Raw genomic sequence first — 22,838 nt, 5'->3', positions numbered from 1 at the left:
TGTACTGCACTTTCCGCGTCAGTGAGAACATTTCTTTCCCTCACAAAGAAGAAAAATTGCCGAGTTGCATGGACAAACTTGCGCGACCCCAAGGATGGAGGTCTGTTTATACTTTCCCAAAGTTCTCTCAAGGAAGCATTGGAAGAGAAGAAAATAACTAATGCATCTCATGTTTGCTGTATCAGAAGTCAAACTGCCTTTTATAATGAGTTCAGCACATGAGGACATTGAAAATATAGATGAATCGTGTTGAAATATCGAAGTAACTGACAATTCAAACACAGGAAGATGTCCATGATGCTAAAGGGTAATGGTGAACTCAAATGCCTGAAACGTTGAGACTACTTGTGAATGCAGGATGAAACCAATGTAGAGGAGACTAGGACTACTTGGACATCTAATTTTCTTTCCCTCTGGGAAGCTTTATCTACATGAGGTTCTTCTCTCAATGACCTAAATCTTGAGGAATAGGGGTTCAGAGCCTCTCAGCTTGTAGGTCATCACCGACTTGATTAATGCATTTGACCTTTCTTAATCAGCAGGTTGAATTTTAGACCTTCAATGCTAGCTTCTGAGCAGCAAGAGCTTCTGCCTCTAGCGTGGGCTCCATAAAATTGTAGTTTCAGCAAGTAACGAGATCACAACATATGGGTCCATGTTTGACGCAGGACGCCTGTCTTCCAAGTTACCTGCATATCATTTTAAGCCATTAATTGACTGAGCAAGGAAGGTGAACTTTCAATGTTTTATCAATATAAAGTTTTTGAGGCGTTAAAAGAACTGAGATGTCCAAGTCTTAATCAATAAAAATCTGTAAATATTGGATCAGTAAGGACTGATATGAAGATATACATTTACTAAGGAAGCAAAACTGGGTGATTGCTTTCTGGGTGTTAACTGTTAAAAATTCTCTTTCATAGTAATAATCATAGAATCAACCAGACCAAAACGAACAATAAGTACTTTCCATGTACTATTTTTTTATGGTAGCGTTTCTTGAATCATCGATGAAAGTTACGGGTCTCCGATTGATACTCAGAATGAGCACAAAAAGGAAATGGTATTGGTAGTACCTTTTCCCTACTTCACAGTGTCACGGCCCACACAAATTGAGCAACCACGATTGGCAACACCCTGCATAAAAAAAATTCAAAAGGTTCAGGCTTAAAAAAAATTGAGTTCAATTTAATGGGAAATTTTTGAAGTTGACTAGCAGCTGTATGCTTCTGCCGAGCATTACCCAAGAAAATGTATGATGTTGGCTATTTCATACTTTCCCCTCAACCTTCTCTTTTCCTTCTCCATAGGCGCTAATGTGCTCCTGGTGGTGAAGTGAGAGAATTAGAATTGCCTTTTTTGTCACTCCAAAGCCTCCCTCCTCTCGTGCTTTTCGTATTCCAGAAAAGACTGGGGAACACACTCTTAAAGTCCCTCCATGAACAAAAATACTTAACCAAGTCCATGTGGCATCCTGCACCATTCCAGAAACCCTGAGAAGGAAGACAATTTTTTTTTTTTTAAATGAACCTTGGGATATATGTTGCGTAGATGGGGATAGTGAAGTCAGCTACCTCTTATCGATTTCGTATCTAACATGAGGACAGCACCAGCTTACTCAGTTACTCTCTGTTATATACACAACAGAAACAATTAAGTATTTGAATACTGTAGAATATGTCAATATGCACTTGATTCTGATTGCCGTTAATGGCATTCCATTATTTTTCTTGAGCAAGTAATTGAAATTTCACCTCAAGAAGGTATCTTGAAAACCATAGATGATCTCCCGCTTAAATTCCCACGCCTGATATTCTCACTGCACAATAAAAGCCAGTAATGATGGCAACAATTCTGATGTTACACTTTTTTCTTTTCCTTTTCAAAAAAACAGGCAAGATGGAGGTCAGATATTACTTGGCCCGGCATCACCTCTCCATTGGTACCGCTAATGTTGATATCGGTGTATAAGCAAGCCTTGCAGTGAGCATCGGATATGTCTCAGCCAAATGACTTATTAGCCCCAACACCACAAAAAGAAGGCCCCTATATGAACATAAAGCTCGTATAATCCATCAATATATCAAGAAATTCATTGTGAAACAATTTCTCAGCTGGGGAACTGGATATACTTCAACAGGCCAACCCATGGCCAATGAACATTTGTCTGCAGTAGGCTGTTTTCTTGCTTGATCCTGAACCTAATGATATCATTTAGCCAAAAGTCATGAACTTGTCCATTTCAAAACTTTCTAATTCATGAAAGAAAACTCATTTTTGAATTTCCTACCATGAAACTTCGTTTATAGCCTTTGGGTTACTGAAAATTTCAGCAACCCTGGCACGTTTGTTTGTTGGATCAGCTCACCAACTGGTGTGCATGAATCAAAAATAACCTGCAAACAAACAATGATTCTCTGTAAACTGATTAAAACATTCTTTCTTGTCCGCTCAACTTGTTCAAATGATCTGATGGATGAACAATTTTTGACAACATAATACTTCTTTCATGGATGATTACCAATATATTGTTACCATATCAGAAAGGATCCTCGAAAATTGCTTGAGGGCCATTAAAAATTCAAGAACTTGATGGAATGATGCGAAGGCAAATATAGTAAGACAGTTTTGAGGTTATGTCATTGTACTAGAAGATCACTTCGCTATCCTCCCTTAGAGCTTGACTAGCACTTGATCCATCGTAGTTCTACTAGGGAAGTTCAGATGGGTGCTCAACAGGTTTAGGGAATGTCTGATTATTTAGGAACAATAGATCAGTAGCATGTAGCATGTACAAAGAAAAACACTACATATTTTATTGTTCCTATTCATACCCTTGATGTTCTGTGCAAATCTATGCTAGAAACTCCGATCCTGACTCATAGTTTGACTAACTCCAAAATGTGAAACAAGATTCACCAATGTTGAAACTGAAAGAAAAAAGGAGGTGTCAGCTGTTGAATGTGCATATAACTATGACATACTTATTATGCTGGTAGATTGAAGAAAACTGCAAACTTATAATCTCAGTACAGAATAGTTCCAGTATTGTTCATCTTTTTGTGGACCACACTTAATGGTTTTAGGCATTAAAACATACCAAATGTATGCTGTAATCATCATATGGGTGTAGGGCATGACGTCCAAGTTGAGAAGACTCTCAAGCCTCTAAGAGTATTGTTCTTGAACTGTAAAGCATACACCCTCAGCTTAGAAAAGCTCTTGGTGTTTACACTCTTCTTCCGTTTCAACAAAGAGAGAAATTCATGTGTTTGCTGTCATGGGACTAGTTGTCAGTGAGTATTTTGTGATCCTCATCTAGCATTGTTGTCTGTGCCAAAATCTGCGCCATTTCTTCATAGTCTGAAAAATAAAGCAGTGTGAGTTAGACATATCTACTAAAACAAAAAACTTGGGAGCTTAGTCTCATGAAGATAGTTCAAACAAGAAGCTCTATACATATGACTTGGCCTTTTGGTATGCATGAGAGTTTAGCTTTGAAATGATAAAAATAATAGACTGTGCACTTCAAAGAAAGGGTCTCTTTCGCAAGTCCCAGCGACAAAAAGTAGAAAACAGCTTTTTGAGGACTAGTTTCAAGTAGGGAAACTTACGTTTTGACACATAAATAGTTTCTTACTGATTGCCCCAAGGATGCTACCACATTCTCCTTGAAAAATAAGCTAAAAACAGTAGCATACCTACACTTCTCCTTTTGGAACCATTTCAAGGTTATTCTCAGGCCTCATTCCCAAAATTAAGCTTGAGAGGACATAAAAAACTGAGGGCAGTTACATAGTTGAAGGAAGCAGACTACAAAGTGCAACATTTTAAGAGATGAATGAAATTCCACCTTACCAAGAATCAATAAGCAAACATGTTATTCTGATATTTCATTAGATCTAATGGATGATCAACTCATGAATCTTGACAGTGCACCTAATTCTTTCCTCTCGCAGTCAAAGGGCAATCACCATGAAGTACTTTCTTCTTTCACAAACTTGGTATAATTGCAAATTACCGTTGCCAACTGCTTTGGCGAAAATATCCATAAGATTTTGCCATGGTAGAGCAAGACTACCAAACGCAACAATTACCTGCATGACCAATTGCATTCACGGAACACGAAATATCTGACACAAGAGTGGATACAAGAGAAATCGATTCCACACGAGGTCCACAACAAAGACTTAAAATTGGTAGTGATTGATGTAGTCATCAAAAGAGGCGACAACAATGACTACTGCTTCGTTCATTCATTCTGCATCACGCAGCAAGCATTTCTTTTGCAGACATTGTTGTCACAAAGAGATGAAGTCCATGTCAATTCCCAACCAAGCAAAATGACTAGTACAACCTTGCAGTGATCAAAATGAAGAAATCATAGATTAGACTCCCAGTCTAACTGTGATAAGACCTCCTTTAATGTCATACATTTGCCCAATTGCTTAAGATGGTGCCCAAAATTGGTAAAGGATTTACCTGAGAAGCTCTGCAGAAAAGCAAACCAAGAATGTCAATTGTTGTCAAATGCTAACAATAAGATCTCTGCTATCCTCCCATAGAGCTGGACCGGTTGTTGATCCATAGTAATTCCACTTTGAAAGTTCAGATGGGTGCTCAACAGGTCTAGGGATCGCCTCATTTCAAGAATTGATAGATCAACTGCATGTAGCGTGTGAAAAGGAAAACGCTACATATTTTTTGTCGCTAATCATGCCCTTGATTTGCTGTGCAGATCTATGTCAAAGCCTCTGATCTGTGGGAACACATTGACATAAAGTTATTTTTAAGGGAAGCAAACCAGAAGCCATTCTCTAGAAAAACATTTCATCACTTCACATGAGAGGTTTCCAGAGCTGTGCAGGCATTTTGCTTCTTGTGAAACCAAATAAGCAGACTGCAAACTATATCTACAGCATGAGTCATAAGCCAGATTTAATGAGCTCGGAATTGGATGAAGAAAAGTATGAATTTTCTTCATTTTTCTCATATGTTCAAGAATAAAGCAATGTCCAGACCTTTTAGCGATCTGTCTGTCTCCCCGAATTGTACATGTGGTGTTGATAGATACCTTTATCAACTCTATCCGCAGGATATGCAATATCTTGTCCCAGTCCTTGCCTGCATCTTTTTGGCACCTCTCCTCCAATTTTGGGCAACCTGTGATTCTTAGGTGAGTACAAAATAGTTCTCATATAGTTCATCTTTTTGTGTATCGCACTTAAAGGTTTTAGTGCATGAAAACATACCAAATGTATTCTATAATTATCTCCTGGTGTTTCCGCGTCCTTTGTTTTAGCAAGAGAGGAATCCATGTGTTTGTTGTCATGGGCCTGGCAGTTAGTGAGTTCTTTTTGATCCTCAACTGGCATTATGTTGTCTGAAAATTAAAGCAGCTTGAGTAACAGACATATCTACTGAAACAAAAAACCTAGGAGCTTAATGTCATGAAAGAGAGTTCAAATGATGAGCTCTATTTGTATGAATTGGCCTTCTGGTTTACATGAGAGTTTATTTTTCAAAAGACAAAAAGAATGGACTGGGTACTTCAAAAGAAAGGGTCTCTCTAAGAAGTGCTAGCACCTTTGCCCTAAGCTTAATCTCATGAAACCGCCTTTTAAAGACTAGTTTCAAGTGGAAAAACTCTTGCATTTTGAAGCATAAATGGCAAGGTGTAAACACAATTGCCATGAACAATTTTACACAAACAGGGTCTCGATAGAGGTATAAACTCTTACTTAATTTGCCCAGAATATTTCTAGAAAATGAAAGCGGCGGAAATCATGAAGATGGAAGGGTTAGAGCAACTTAAAGGTATAGACCCCCACTCATCAAATACAAAGCATGATGATTCAAGCCAAAATGCCATTGAAAATTTGAAATAGCAGCCACCGCCCACCCATCATAATAGTTTTTAGAGCTGCAAGAGTCCAATTCAAGGAGCCAAATCAGCAACCCTGCTCATCTTCACCAGATCGAGCAATGAATCAAAAGATACAAAAACAAATTCGTATGACGCCAAACAGATGTACTCAGCTTCGCTCAGGAGATAGAACAGAGCGAGAAATTCTCAAGAAGCACCCACACTTCAAAGTCAAAAACCACAAAAAGCATTAACGATGCTGAACTCAATGGCATCGTCCTCTCTCCACAACCAAATCACGTCGCAAACCTTCTCTCCCCCCCCCTCCAAAAAAAGCGATATGTCCATGTCCCCCCAATCAAATCAAAGTATTCGAAACACAATTCGAAAAATTATTCATGTAAAATCTGGGAAACAAGGTCGCACGTACCTTCAGAAAGAGAATTAGGGCTCGATATCTAAGTCGAGGATATGAGCGATCTTGTACCAGTCCTCGCCTGCATCCTTTTTGCACCTCTCCTTCAATTCTGGGCACGAGTCGATTGTTAGGTGAGTAAGGGAGGTGAGCCTTCGCATTCCTTCAGGTAACGATGTCAACGAGCGGCAAAATTCGATTTCGAGCCATTGAAGTGATTGAAGGGCCTCGATCTGCTCTGATAATGCCTTCAAATTGTCGCAATTGGAAATATGGAGACGCTCGAGACTGCGGAGCTGTAGAATCCACTGTGGGAGAGATTCTAGTTTGGGAAGACAAGTGATTTCTAGAGACCGGAGACTCTGAAGTCCATGGAAATCCAAGATGATGTTGCCGCTTTCGTCTTTGGATAAATCGAGCTCCTCGCATCTCCAAATATAGAGATTCACGAGCTTCGATAGATGCCGCAAACCAGGCAAGAGGAAAGTTAACCGAGGAAGATCGATGAAATGAAGAGATTCAAGTGAGGGGAGACTTTTCAAACACTCCTCAGGAATATATTCTAGGCTCCTCATGTCCTCCATGTCGAGTTCCTTCAACTTATTAAGGCCAACTTGGGGGAAATGTCTACATCTTGTGCAAGACCACAATTTTAACGCAACTAAATTGGGCAAATCAGTCAGCCACCCCGGAAATCTCTCGCCTTCAAATCCCCAGACACTCAACTCCTGTAGATTTTCCGGCGGCCTCAATCCATCTAGTAGCGCTTCATCTCTTTTCTTAATTATTGCTTCGTCAGTAATATCAAATATGCCCCATGAAAGAGTCAAAATTTCCAGAAAACGCTTCTTTATCAAGTTCGCGGCATGGGATTCTTTTCCTACATCTGTCACACTTCCCAAATTTTTAATGAAAAGGCTTCCCCGAATGTTATTAAGCCTATATAGCTCCCCAAGTCCACCATATTTCTTAGCCAGAGCTTTATCTTTGGGCAATATAAAAGCACTTAACCTATGCAATGCATTCAATTGCCCTAGGCCACATGGCATATAACTAACTGCAAGACAACCATCTATGTCTAGATTTCGAAGGCTAACTAACTTCCTTATACCCTTTGGCAATTCTTTCAAGCTAAAACAATTGTTAAGATTATGTGTTTGCAAATTTTGCAACCTCGTAATGGAGTTAGGAAGACTTTTGAGTGCTTGATTGCCAGAGAGATTGAGATATGTGAGATACTTCAACTTACCAATGGACCTTGGCACATAGTCAAAATATTTGTTATTAATATCCAAGATGCGCAACGTCTTGAAACTTTGAATGAGTCGGTGTAGATCTGCTTCGCTCATTAGTTCCCTTCTCCAATCTCTTTTGAAGAGCAAAATTGTTCTTAGTGCGCTTGCTTTCAATCGTGAGATTGGAAGTTTACCCATGAAATTGGAAGTTGAATCATGAGATATATGACGAGCTCTTTCATGTATGGGTTTTGTATCATCCCATGCCACCCAACACTCAGTCCCAAAGAACCGAAAGCAGGCTAGATCATGCATCAAATCATGCATCTTGCAAGTCTCATTATTTTCCGATAGTCTTGAAAGAAGTTACTCAATAGTAGATCCTTGAAATATCCACAAGCAATGTCTTCTAAATGATGAGGTCTATTTGATTGCTTGATAAATCCTTCCGCAATCCAAAGATCGACCAAAGTTTGCTTCTTTATCTCATAATCTTTGGGAAACAATGAACAAAACGCGAAACATTGTTTCAAATGTGAAGGAAGATGGTAATAACTAAGCTTAAGAATTGGCATTATGCCGTCTTCCATAATAGACACATCTGGGAGCTCTTTTTCTTTGAATTGCAACCATTCATGCTTACTTTTCTTAAAGAGTAAACTCCCAATAGTTCGAATAGCCAATGGAACCCTAGAGCACTTTCTTACTATATCTTTACCAATAGCTAGCATGTCGGGATCTTGTTTCTCCTCTTCTTTACAACAAGCAATTTGCATTAGTAATTTGAGAGACGCACTTTCAGATAAGCTCCCGAGATGATGAGGCAAAGTAGTGCCAGTGATATTTGCCACTGAAGGAAAGCGTGTAGTTATAAGGATCTTGCTTCCTTTAGCACCTCCGACTAATAAAGTTTTCAAGCTCAACCATGTTTCTAGTTCTATAGTCCACAAATCATCTAAAACTAAAAGATATCTCTTTCCATCGATTGCTCCCCTCAGTTCACTTTGCAATTGTTCCATTGCACCCTCCATTGGTTCTTTCTTTTCTGCACAAGCTATGATATTTTTCACAATTTTTTTCATGTCAAAGTCATTAGAGACACAAACCCACATTTTCAAGTTAAACTGTTTACTGACCATCTCATCATTATACACGCTTTGAGCGAGAGCTGTTTTTCCAAGGCCCCCAATACCAACTATTGGAAGGATGGAAACGTTCTCTTGCACACTTGAGTCCAGTAAAAATTCCATGATCTTCTTCTTATCATCTTCTCTCCCTATAATATATCCCTCACATATAAACGAATGCGTCTCTTCTCTCTTCCTCCACTCTCTCTCAGGGCGCTCATCCAAGTGGAATCCCTTATCAGCTTTAATGGCTTCTATTCTCTTCCTCATGTCTCTTAGTTTGTAACTCATCTTCATTTTAAAAGCAAGCTGGTTTGAACTTGAGAAAAATGTCCTTACCTCCTTCATCATTTCATTGTGGCCCCTCAATTCTCGTCGCATAGCTTCTATATTGAATTCTTCAAGCACGTCCTGTGCATCATAGAAAGCTTCTTTCAATTTATCAACCCAATCTTTGATTTGGGGACTCAGTGGTATTGCTCTTCTGCATGGTCTAGTACAGACTGAAGAGTGGAGACAGTGTCCCCAAGTGCCTCGAGTTCATGATTGATGCCCCATAACATTCCAACATTATCTAGTGCTTGAGGAACCAGATAAGCAACGATCTTTCCAGCAATACCGACGATGACAGCTTCCGCCATTTTGGTTCTCTCTATTTCTCTGTGGATAGGAAGATATTAGTCTACTCGGTCCAAGGCTAGAGACTTCTCACGACATGTATAACAAGTTAATGATGATACTCACCTAAGACTGGCAAATCGAAAACTTGACAAATCTAATTATCAACTTACATGACTGACTTTACCTGTCATACATAGGAGTTCGGGTCATCCATGCAAGTCTAAATAACATATGTGGACCCACCGAGGTCGCATCCGATGCCCGCAAGAACACTTCTATATTTTCAAAGGCTTCATTCTTTACCTTTTTGTCAAAAGATGACCTATCATTCTTTATACTCTTGGGATGGCTTTCATGGATGACAAATTTGGTAACAAAACTTACGTTATAAACCTAGGAAGTATTAGTTTGCTGTGATTCGGGTACTCTAAGATGTGACCTACGATTAACTAGTTATTGATATATATATGTGCATATAAGATTATATATATGCAATGCACATTAGGATAGGGATTCTTTATGTGAAATTAGAAAGTTCTATGCTTAGGTAACATGATGGATTTTTACATTTTGATGCCAACACTACACCTCTCAATTCAAAACTCTCCTTCATATTGTCACATGACAATATTGGTATTATATTACTAAAACAATACAGTTGATCAGGGAAGTTCACTCTCCTTGCTGATCTCTCAAAATTATTTGCTTCCTAAGAATAAATGCTTCTACATTTTGTCGTCTTCCTTTACTGTTCCCTATTCTCGAAATAAATAAATAAAACTGCCTTACAGATTTATTCCCATAATAGGCAATTTCAAAACTTGCACATTTATGCAATGTAAAATCCTATATTTAGGGATTTTAAAAAAATTACCGTGAAGGGGCAAAATGTCAGACATACCTCTCTTTTTTCTAGCATATACCATATGTAGACAATCTCTTATTTTTTAGTTTCTTATTGTAACCATATTGATTAATTTAGAATCCTTCACTTAATTCAAATTTGTAGCTTTTCTTTAACAATTACTATAAGAAAAGTCATCTCTCTTGTCTTTTAAGTAGGGCTCTTATTTCTATCCCCAAACATATTCTTCTTCTCATTTAGCTCTATCCAATATACACAATCAAATCTTTGTTGAATTTGCTGTTTAATCATACTATTAGCTTGCCTCTAAAAAATGCATATTGGACTACCGAGGTCGCGTCCAGGGTCCACGATTGGTTTGTCAAAGATATTTGGTGATTCCTCTGTTTACTAGTCTAACGTGCTTGCAAAGGCAATGGAAATGCTGGTGTTGAAGTTATCGAAATACTTATTCAGCAGATTGATCTATCTAACAATTTGTCTAACAGTCCCGATACCCAGAAGCAGACGAGATTTGTGAAATGAAATTGCGTCTCCAAGGACAAACACTTTTATTTTTTCATATGCTTCATCCTTTATTTTTACTTTTATTTTTTGAGAAGATGACCAATAATTCTTCTTGGGATTAATTTGAGGTATGACAGAGTCGGTATTAAAGCTTACGTTATAAACCTAGAAAATTTTCGTTTGCTTTAATTTTCCTTTGCAAAATCGTACCTGTCAGAGAACAAGACAAATGAAGATATTAAGTCTAAGGTTCACTGTCCTTGTCAATTTGTGCACAATCTCGTCTGAAACTCTATATCAAGCCACTTTTCTGATTAGTGTTACACTCAAGTTCTATTCTATATCACATCGAGCAAGTAAGACACATGCACTCCAACACATAACCTATTCTGCACGAAGAAAAAAAAATATAGAATGGCAATCATTTGAAATCTGGTCCAATTATGAGTAATAGCACAAGTACTAACATGAAACTGAAGATTTCACAAAGCATTTGGCAAGATGCTTGAGATCTTCAATAAGGATAGCAGGTGTTGCATGTTCTTATTCGCTCCTAATCTCAATTAGTTGTTGGATTTGGTCACTCTGCCTTCCATGTTAGTTGCATGTTCAAAATTTCTATGGGTACCAATTCAATTATATGCCGTTCCTTTTTTTTCTAACCTTCCTTGTCTACTAGGGTTTTCAAAAATAAGCCTTTAGTTGTTACAGGTTATTTCACACGAGACTAGATTAAAAAATAAAACAAAAATAAACCTTTAGTCGTTCTTGTGAAAGTGTGGACCTAGAAATCCGTCGGGGGAGGTGGACCAACTAGATTTGTTGAAGATAAGAATTCTCATCTTTTACGCAGATTACAAGATAAGGCCTAAAACAATATGCATATGGGATCCACCGCAGTCGGGTCCAAGGTTCGTGAACAGTTTGTCTTAGATTGCGCGTGCTCCTAGTGTTAACTAGTCTAACATGCTTGCAAAGGCAAATGAAAATTCTGGTGAAAACAAATCAGATCTTATGGTTCTTAAAACAATAATCCGATGCATGCATGGTAAAAATAACTTAGAGAGAGAAATTACCAGGAGTACTGGTGATATTGAAGGACCGAATTTGACAGCAGCGAGCCCGAATGAAATGCAAGCAACAAGATAAGAAATAGTGAAGGAATGGTTCTTGAGTGCGGCCTGCATTTGTCCTTGCTGCACATTATATAGAGAAAGAAAAGAGGAACATTCCTTTCTTATGTCCACACAAGAAGGAAACTTGGGAATTGATCCCTTTCTTTGCCTCGTCAGTTACCATTAACACAAGAAAGGGATTTCTTTGCATTTCATTCTCGCAAAAGGGACCACGTCTGATTACTTTCTTTTGTTCGACAGAATGATTCTTTCATATGGAACAATCATATTTTAGTAGGAACAGTTTTAGCGCTAAAAGTGAAATGTTCCGAGTTACAAACCAAAACATCAGCAAGTATTTGATATTTCAAGAAATCTCGCAATGGTTAAGCTGGTTGAAAAAAGGTTGAAAAAGTTATATCTTTCTTATTGGATGGCCTTCCCAATCCCTTTTTCTTTAACCACCGTGGAAAAATTATCTAATCAAAGTTTTGTCCTTTTCCTTTCCTATATTATAAATATAGATATATTGATTTTAATAATTAGGCACTCTTTATAGAATTATTTTATTCTTACGATTCGATTGAGTATTACTATATTGTTTTTCCGTATTTCGTTAAAGCATTTCCTAAATTCACGAGATTAGACCTTGCCTTTCTTTTTCTTTTGGTTATGTATACTTATGCGCTAGTCTCAATCCCCATTGGCAGGCAAAGCCTATGCCATACTGTTCATTATGGTATTAAAAATTTTCCTGAACATTGCGAGATTATAATTGTAGCAAATTGTATGACAATAATTTCATACATAACGTTATATATTTTATTAGGGTTGGTTTTGAGTCGATTCGACCTTTAATGAGAAACCTATTAGTTCCAAGCCCGTGTCCAAATATTTTACATGGAAACTAGCCTTATCGGGTCGATTTTATGCCTGATCACACGGGGGAGCTTTTAATCAACTCGTTGCTCACCCCTACTAAAAATGACCATCTCATGCTTCAATGGGCACGTATATTTGGTCTTTCAATATTTATCTACAAAGTGATCCCATACAGCGAGACATACGGGTTGGACCTTCAAGACAATAGAATAGTTACAATTTGCAAAAGATGCTTAAAATTATACAAATTTTAGGTGGACGATAATTAGGCTATACCTATTATCTTTGAGCTCAGTGGGCATGGTTTTCACTATGGCTCCATTTACATTCTTCATAACTATCGCTCCTTCTCCAAAATTTTGGCCCATGACACCTCTTTTCAATAATTCTTCAATTTGCAATCTGAAGAATTATCATCACTGTAATAATATTGTAAAATGTAATACCCATCAAAACTTAATCCTTCTCAATCCTACTGCGTAGGTTCTCAAATTCAACAAATGTCAAATCTACCTAAGGCATTGCCATGTCAAAATCTCCAAACTTCTTTCCCAATCTTATGGGCATACGGCTTGAATCATGTGCTTGTTGTCACTAACAACACGATTAGTATCCTTATGTTTAACCACTGAATGATTCTTCACAAAATATATATTGCCTTCCTTTAGCAAATCTCAAAAGCGATTTGCAATGTTGCTGTTGATAGAACCATGGATGTATTTGTTCTAAACAAAACATGCCCCAAAAAAAAAAAAAAAAAAAAAAAACATAAATTGGCAAGCAAAATAACTGAAAATAGAAAAGAATGACGACTCACCTTCTAGAGAAGAACCATACTAATACTTTCAGTTTTCGATTTCTTTCAGCTTTAAATCATTCCATAGTGTCGAAAATTGTACTGTGATTTTTTCTTCTCAAATTTCGAGTTAAGGAACCACTACATACTAAAAAATTCAAAAAACATTTGAATTTGACTATCACCTCTTTCTCTGAAGCAAAGATTCATGATTTGTAAAATAGGCGCTCTTTGTATGAATGATTTGACATTAGAGAAAATTCTAGCTATAAAAAATACCAGTGATGGGAATTATACAAAAAAAAAAAAATGGGAATCTGCGTAATCAGGAACAATTATCTGAAAGAGCTTTGCATATCTGCCCCTAATTTTTATCATTAATCATCTGCCCCTAATTTTTATCATTAATCATCTGCCCCTAATTAAACTTTGAAATAAATTTTTATCCTCATCCTGAAAAGCCGAGGCCTAGGACGTGCGCACCTGAGAAATTCCATCTGTTCCTGCACATATACATTGCTTTACACGAGAGCAAGAGATAAGAATCTCTTGTGGCTATGCCAGCTTTGGCTTTATGCATCGCATTTTCAAGACATAAATTAGAGAGAAAAAACAGAATATATGAAAGAGCTTTGCATATCTATGAGGACCCCTGCTTCTGTCCTGCTTTTTATTCTTAGTGTTGCTGGTAATTTTCCAATACCGTTGGCCAATTAATATTGCCGTTTACTTGCTTGTCAGTTCATCCGTTAGTAAATTACTAAATTTATCGAGATTTTACCAACGTCTAAATAAAAGTAGTCAATCATCAACTCCTCCGAAATAGTATCATTAGTAATTTAATGACATTATAGTAAATTTACCTCCATTCCACAAAATTAGTAACTTACCATTTTCTTTTAAAAAAATTACAAGTTTGATTAGTTAATGACCCACTCTATAAAGAATTTTGCCCACTTGGCGCTAAATTAGTAAGTCACTAACTTTTTCAACCTTTACAAGCTTGATTTTTGAACTACCAACGCTATAAAAAAATGTCAACAATCCAAAACGTTCAAATGAATTAGTAAATCTACTTGCCAACTCTTCCGAATTTATACAATTGTCACTAGTAACTTATTAATGCTTTAATAAATTTACCAAATTCCAGTAAATTAGTGACTTAATAGCTTCTTTGTAATTTTTCAAGTGTGATTAGTGGAATAACAACCATAAAGGAATTTTTCCAAATAAATTAGTACGCTACCAACTTCTTTAATTTTTACGAATGTAGTTTATAAACTATCAAAACTATAAAGAATTTACCAATGATTTAGGGAATTACCATCACAATTAAAATGACTAGATCACTTATATTTTAAGGAGTTTACCATACATTTTTAATTTTAAAGGTGTGGTACGTAAGTTACCAATGATGTTATTAATGTACCAATAGCAAATTAATTTGTAAGAATTTGTTTGGAGGAAAAATGTTCTCCTTTTTTGGGATATTGAAAGAGGAAAAAGGTGAACTTGGTGAACTTTGTAAATGGTTTCTTTAACCGGATAAAAGTTAAGCTTGAGGTTACGGGTTTGACCCTATCTAGTTCCAAACGAACACTCCAGTTCGGATCCAACACTTCAAAGAGCCTCAAATGTTTTCTTTTGTTTGCCTTCTTTGCCAGATTTTGATGGCTCCAATGTTTGGTAACCAAGTCTATTCTTGTCGTAAATTATTCAAGGCATTGTAAGAGGTCGTCATAACATGTAAGTTGCCAAGTAGAATCCCATAACCAAATTCATGAAGGCAAATAATTAATTTCATCAAATGTTGGAAGTTTACTACTCGATCTTGTAAAATTTTAAAGAAGTTGGCAAATAATTAATTTCGTGAAATGTTGGGAAATTCCTTATAAGGTTGGTATTTTGTGTAAATTTTAAAGAAGTTGGTAACTTATTAGTTTTTTAGGCGTTAGTAAATTCCTTATAGTGCTAGTATATTACTAGCAACAATGGTAGAATTTTAAAAGAAGTCGGTTGCTTACTAATCTGTAAAATATTAGTAAATTTATTGTAGGATTGATATTTTACTAAATTCACTTGTACCAGTTCAAAAGTTGATAGTGTTGGTGATATCCTAATAAGTAACCCAACATTTGTTGACATTTAAATTTTTGCCAGATGATTGTTAAATAAGAACTTGCTTTCATACCCAAAAAAAAGTTGATTTTCTTGCGTAAAATTCTCTTAAAGTTTCCTAGTCACGTATCAAGTGCTAGCGGTTTCTGCTTTGTTGATGGTATTGACCATATTCTAATAAGTTGATAGTATCTGGTTAATTAAATATTGAGTTTTTGCGATTTAGATTACTTAGGCATTTTGTACATTTATAAAACAGGATTAGTTTTTTCGGAACCTTCTTTCTCAAAAAATAAAAAAATAGTAAATATAATAGCAAGCAATAGAGAACGGTGGGACTTCTCGGCCATTCATCCCACAGACGCGCACAGCAACCGCCAACCACCGCCAGTAGCCAGCCTTCCATCTCCAGCCGCCACAAGGTACAGCTGGAGGCCAACTCGGTGACCTCAGCAGGAGGGAAGTACAGATCTCTTCCTCTTTGCTCGGATCCTCTACAGAGTATCGATGAAAGTTGGGAGCTGAACTCCATGGATGCAAGAAGGAGAAACAGAGACGAACGACGGAGGATGCAATCGACAGACTCCACAACCTGATCGCGATGATGCTCCGGCGAACGCGACTTTCCTCTCTCTCTCTCTAGCTGGAACCGTTACACTCCTCCCTCCTGATTCAATTTGCGGCAGAGCTTCAGCCGACGCACCAGAGGCTCTGTTTTCGGTTCCTTTATTCGCCCTGGTTCAGAAGCTAGCTCTCCGCGTTCCAATCTTTGTCCGTCCGTTCCGGAAGCTCCAGACGTTCGTTCCGCACTTCGGTGACGATCATAGAAGCTCCAGTTTCACCTAAAAGTTAAAACCAATGTCGCAGAGCGGAGGCCGAGTGTCCCTATTATTATTATATTATTATTTTTTTCCTTCGTCGTTGTCGTTTCTTCATCTTCTGCCATCAAAATACTTCACAGCAGTACTTCGTCCTCACGCACCTGTCCCTGGCAACACACGCACATATAACGACACCCCTTGGAATCGTCAAATCTGCCTTGGACAGCCCCACAGCATACTGCTCTGTTGTGCTGTGTGTTCGTGATTGATATTGTTGTTCGCTTATTCGTCGCTAAACCTGAGCTGGAGTTGGACCAGAATCAGCTCGACCGAGTTTCAATTTACCAGGTCGCATCTTTCCCGATTAAACTCTAAATGTGATCCTGATTCATTCTAGATTTGCTTATTCTCTGTTTTCCCGTCTTTTCATCGTACTGCGTCACTGGATAATCACTGAGCCATTGCAGCATACGAGATTCACAATTTCTTCTGTCCGTAAGGTTTTATGTACTAATTGGTTCTTGCGTGGTGCGTTTGTGTGCAATGCATTGACGATGCCCAGACCATGTTTGATGAAATGTCCGATAGAGGGATCTGTAATGTTGCCTCGTTGAATTCGATTAGTCTCTGGCGGGATTGTAGGAATGTGCTTATCTCATTTAGAGGATTTCATCTCCAACGAATAAGCTAAGTCAAGCATCTCTCTGTTCAATTGCTTGCTATTACACTTTTGGCTGCTCATTTTCGTGTATTCCAGTTTCTATCCATTTATGATGTTTCTCATCCAGATTAAGTTTGTTGCTGATCTCTTCAATTGCTGGCTGGAATCTTGCCATTGTGTCGGTGATGGTCGGTACCATATCTTCAGATACGATCTTTTCGGACTTCTAAACTAAGATCGAAGCGTGGATGATTATTCTCTGATTCTTGAAGTGCATGGTGCTGGAATTTCACGGCAAAGAGAAAGAATAAGAAACTCTGGATGAGGAATCGATATCAACTCATTGATCTTTAAGTTCTGAGCCAATTTAATGCCTTACTGGTTCGAGTGTGATTTATGCCTTGACATGCTTACCAAGAAATTGGAAGTTTATTTTTTAACAGCTACGTTGGTTATGATTGAAAAATTAACACCACTATTTCCTTGTGTAAGATTCTCTTAAGTTTTCATAGTCACATAACCCTTTCTCAAGTACTTGCAATTTCTGCTTTGTTTGCTCCTTAATTTCCGAGCAGTAACATCAAGTCCAAATCGTAATTCGTTGCTGCAATCTAAAATCTGTATTTGGATGGCCATTGCAGTCTATGATGCTTGGCTCGTTTTCGCTCCATCTCATGTGTCGACTCTATTGGAACTTTTCCTGTATTGTATTGTCATTTTTGACTTAGTTGCACAATTATTTTTATCTCGGATACATGTACTAAAGCTGGCGTGTTTATTATAAGTCGACAATAGAAGAATCGGTATACTTATGACTTGGTTTCTCGGTTTGTTGACATGCGACTTTCAATGGCCAAATGTCTTCTTCAAATGTGCTGAGTGCTATCCTCAAATGAATGTGGCTTTTGACTGGATGAGTCTCGAGATTGAATCTTTTTGTTTTGTATCTCTTTGGGTGGTTCTTCATTTCACTAAATCACTCTCCTTTTCAATATTTTTTGTTTATGTCTATCCATCTCTAGGTATGTGATCCATTCTTCCACTAAATAAAAAGATAAAAAGATATAAAAAAATGAGAAAGAAAGAAATTTAAAAGAAAACTCATAATTGCGTTTATGAATCCCTTCGATATAAGTCTTTGTTTCAAGTATTATTTAATGGGTATTTTTTAGTAGAGAATTCTCTTTTTTTTTTTTTATCAGAATTAGCCTTAAATTTAATTCTAGCTCGTGGAGGCTTATATCCCGAGACTCACTAATAAGGCCATGTATAATCTTTACCTGCCTTGTATCGGGTTTATTTTCCGCACATTGTTCTTACTTATCTTTGTTATTTTTTCATTTCTGTTATTAAAATTTACTGGCAATTTCATAAATTTATTAATTGCAGAAGTTTGCAGATTTTCCCTTAGCTAGACCCTGGATTTGTCGAATTCCAACCATGCCTCTCATCCATCTGTCTAGAGAAACACCTATCCCGCTTCTTGAATTTTGTTATTTGCTAGATACAACGTGATTGATAAATTAGCATCAGTATCATTTTTAATTATTTGTTCGATTGTTGAATAAGACGTCTAGATTGGCATAAGGATATGAAAAGAAAAAGACCCAGAGTAACTTTCAGTTTTGTAGAAGCAAAATGGTAGGTACCGCCAAACTGCATCTCAATTTTTGTACTGCACTTTCCATGTAAATGAGAAACATTTCTTCGCCTTGCAAATAAAATGAACTTGCCAAGTTGCATGGACAAACTTGTGCGACCTACTTCCCAAAGTTCTCTTAAAAAGACATTGGAAGAGATGAAACTAACTCATGAATCTCATGTTTACTGAATGAGAAGTCAAATAGCCTTTTATTCAAAAGAAAGTTGGACATGCCAAATTGAATGACTTAAGCATATGAGGACACTCAAAACTTGGATGAATTACGCTGAAATGTCCAACTAAGAATACAAAGACAAGAAGTCGTCTGTGACACTAAAGGCAAATAGGTGAACTCAAATGCCATCACGGTGAAACTACTCACAAATGCAGGATGAAACCATTGTGATGAAGACCAGGTCCGAGCTTGGACACCTAATTATCTCTCCTTCTGGGAAGCCTTATTTACATGAGGATCTTCTGCCAATGACCTAAATCTGAAGAAAAAGGGGTTCATAGTATCTCAGCCAGGAGGTCTTCACTAATTTAATGTAGGCAGTTGGCCGTTCTTAGCCAACAGTTTGAATTTTTAGACCTTCAATGCTTGCTTCTCGGCAGCAACAGCTTCAGCCTCGATGGTGGGCTTCCACAAAATTGTAGTTTCAGCAAGTAACGAGGTCATTATGGGTCCATGTTTGAGGCAGGACACCCGTCTTCCAAGTAACATGTATATCATTTTAAGCCGCTTAACTAACTGAGCAAGGCAGGTGAACTTTGTACGTTTTATTGATATTCAAAAATAGTAAAGCATTTCAAAAAGTGTTTGATGAACTAAAAGAATCGAGATATCCAAGTCTTTACTTTAGCTTAGGAAGCAAAACTGTGGGGATGCTTTGTGATTGTTAAAAAGTCAAAATTCCTTGCACGGTTGCAATCATAGAATTGACTGAGACCAGAAGAGATAAAGAATACTTATAGGTATTATTTTTTTCATGGTAGTGTTTCTAGAATCATTTGATAAAGTCGAGCATCTCCAAATGATTTTCAGATAGAGCACAAAAGGGAACTAGTATGGTCATTGTTATGGTACCTTTTCTTTGCTTCTCATTGCCACGGTCCCCATAGATTGAACAACCACAATAGGCAACTCCATGTGTAACAATACAAGTAATTCAGGCATCACAATAAAATTTGAGTCCATTAGCAGGGCAATCTTTAAATTTGACTAGTAGTTGGAATGCTTCTTCTGAGCATTACCGAAGACAGTGTGTCGGTTGGCTGTTTCATGCTTTCCCGTCAACCTTCTCCATAGGCACTAATGTGCTCCTCATGGTGGAGTGAGAGATTCCGAATCGCCTTCTTTATCACTCCAAAGCCTCCCTCTTCTCTCATGCTTTTTGTATTGCAGAAAAGTCAAAGAACACACCCTTGAATGTCCCTCACTGAACAAAAATTCTTGACCAAGTCCATGTTATTTCTATGGTGTGAACCTGTAGTTAGTATGGCATCCTGCACCATTGCAGTCACCCTGAGAAGGAAGAGAATGTTTTTATCAACTTGAATATTGCGTAAATGGTGATAGTGAAGTCAGCTACCTCTATTGGCTTTGGATCTTACATGAGGACAACACCAGCTTGCTCGGTTATTCTCTGTTGTATAAAAAATATAAACAATCAAGTATTTAAATACCTTAGAACATGTCTGTATGCACTTATTTTGTTTGCTGTTAATGGTATTTTGTTATTTTCTTGAGCAAGTAATTGAAATTTCACCTCAAGAAGGTATCTTGAACACCATAGATGATCTCCTGCTTCAATTCCCATGCTTAGTCCGATTTGGTGTTCTCACTGCAAGATAGAAGCCAATGTTGATGGCAGCAGTTCTGTGCTTTTTTTCCTTTTTCCTTTTTGAAATAACAAGCAAGTTGGAGGTCAGGTATTACCTAGCCCGGCATCATCACTCCATTGGTGCCATTAATGTTGATACCAGCATATAAGCAGGCGTTGAAGTGAGCATCAGATATATCTCGGTCGGATGACTTATCAGCCCCAACTCCACAGTAATAAGGCCCTTAAATGAAAATAAAAACTCACATCACAATGCAATTTTTTTTTGTCATCAACTTAAAGCCTATTATCCATCAATATACAGGGAAATTCATTGGGAAAAATTTCTCACCTGGGAACCTGGATATCCTCCAATAGGCCAATCGAATGGCCATTGCACATTTATCTGCAATAGGGTGTTTTCTTGCCCAATCCAATACCTAATGTGAACATTTAGCCCAAAATCATGAACTTGTTCATTTCAAAACTTTCTAATTCACGATATATAACTTATGTTTTTGAATCTCCCAGCATGAAACTTCATTGATAACCTTTGGGTTACTGAATTTTAGCAGCCCTGACATGTTTGGTTGCTGGGATCCGCTCACAGCTAGTGTGTATGAATTGCAAATAACCCGCAAACGAACAATAATAGTCCGTAAACTAATCGAAACGCCCTTTCTCGTTTCATCAACCTATTCAGATGATCTAACTTGCAGTTAGTGAGTTCTTTGTGATCCTCATTTGGCATTGTGTCCTCAGTGCCAAAATTCACACCATTTCTGCCTAGCCTGAAAAATAAAGCAGTGAAGTAATAGACATACATATTGAAACAAAAACCCTATGAGCTTAATATCATGGAAGATAGTTCAAACAACGAGCTCTATTTGTATGACTTGGCCTTTTGGTATACATGAGAGTTCAGTTTTGAAAAGATAAAAAGAATGGATTGAGTACTTCAAAGAAAGGCGTCTCCTTAGCAAGTGCCATCGCCGAAAAGTTGAAAACCGCTTTTTGGAGACTAGTTTCAGGAAGGACAGCTTACATTTTGAAGCATAAATAGTGAGTCTTATCGATTTCCCTAAGGAAACTACCACAAATTTCCTTGAATAATAAACTAAAAACAGTGGCATAACTATGCTTCCCATTTTGGAACCATTTCAAGGTTATTCTCAAGCCTCATTCACAAAAGCGAGCTTGCAAACAAGCAAAAAATTGAGGGCAGTTACAGAGTTGAAGGAAGTAGACTGCAGAGTGCAACAACTTAAGAGATTAACCACCTTACCGAGGATCAATTAGCAAGCATGTTATTATGATATTACATTAGATATAATGGATGATCAACTTGTGCATCTTGACAGTGCACCTAATTCTTTCCTCTCTAAATCAAAAGGCGATCACATTGAAGTACTTTCTTCCTCCACAAACTTGGCATAATTGCAAATTATTCTTGCCAACAACCTTGGCGAAAATATCCATCAGATATCACCATGGCAGAGCAAGACCACCAAACACAACAATTATCAATGTCACGCCCCGATCCTCCAAGCGCGCGAACATCCCACTCTAGTCGATACAAATGCGACTTCCCAGGACACGTCGCCGACCCATTCAATTTTATTATGTATGCGAAAGCGAAACAAATCTCCTGACAACATTTAACTTGGGATAGAAAAGCAGGCAATCAATCACAACCAAACAAGCTTTCTTATAAACACATAAGTTTATATACAACACTGGATTGTCTACAAAATAAATAGGCTCAACAACTAGGGAACTGTCCTATGACCAACTTGTCAGACACGTTCGCCGATTCTTCAGCCTCCACCTTCCGAACTCCAGGACTTCCAGTCCTCCACGACCGTCATCTAGGGACCTGAAATATTATCCCACAATCGGGATGAGACTACGTCTCAGCGAGTCCTACCCTCTAAAACTCAATTAGGAAGAAAATACGCCTCAGGACGCTCTAGCCACACAAATAGGATAGAGGGCTTACCTCGCCTCAGTCCCTTTCCTGCACGTTAGCACAATTCATATTCAAACAATGCTCGCACAAGCTGAAACTACCGGCACTTATATCGTTCAATCAATCCAATCATTCGCAATGATTCAATTCCATCATACTATCTATCTTTCCATTTCAATCCGTACTATCTATCAACCATTACTATCTATCATTCAATACCGTCTATCAAACCAATCGTTAATACGACACATGCTCTCCAAAGCTGTAATATATAGACGGTAGCTCGCTCAAGCTGTATAGATATATAGCTCGCACAATCTGTATAGATAGATAGCTCACCAAAGCTGTAATTGATAGATAGCTCGCACAAGCTGTATA

The 22,838-nt window shown here is 37.7% G+C and overlaps 1 pseudogene; it reads right to left on the bottom strand.

Annotated features, from left to right (window-relative positions):
* Positions 1-67: 67 nt before the first annotated feature.
* LOC120290542 lies at positions 68-21,075 on the bottom strand (annotated as a pseudogene).
* Positions 21,076-22,838: the final 1,763 nt, after the last annotated feature.

This window comes from Eucalyptus grandis, chromosome 2, assembly GCF_016545825.1.
Source record: "Eucalyptus grandis isolate ANBG69807.140 chromosome 2, ASM1654582v1, whole genome shotgun sequence".
Lineage (NCBI taxonomy): Eukaryota > Viridiplantae > Streptophyta > Magnoliopsida > Myrtales > Myrtaceae > Eucalyptus > Eucalyptus grandis.
Note: the sequence above shows the minus strand (reverse complement) of the source record. Positions and strands in the feature narration are given on the sequence as shown.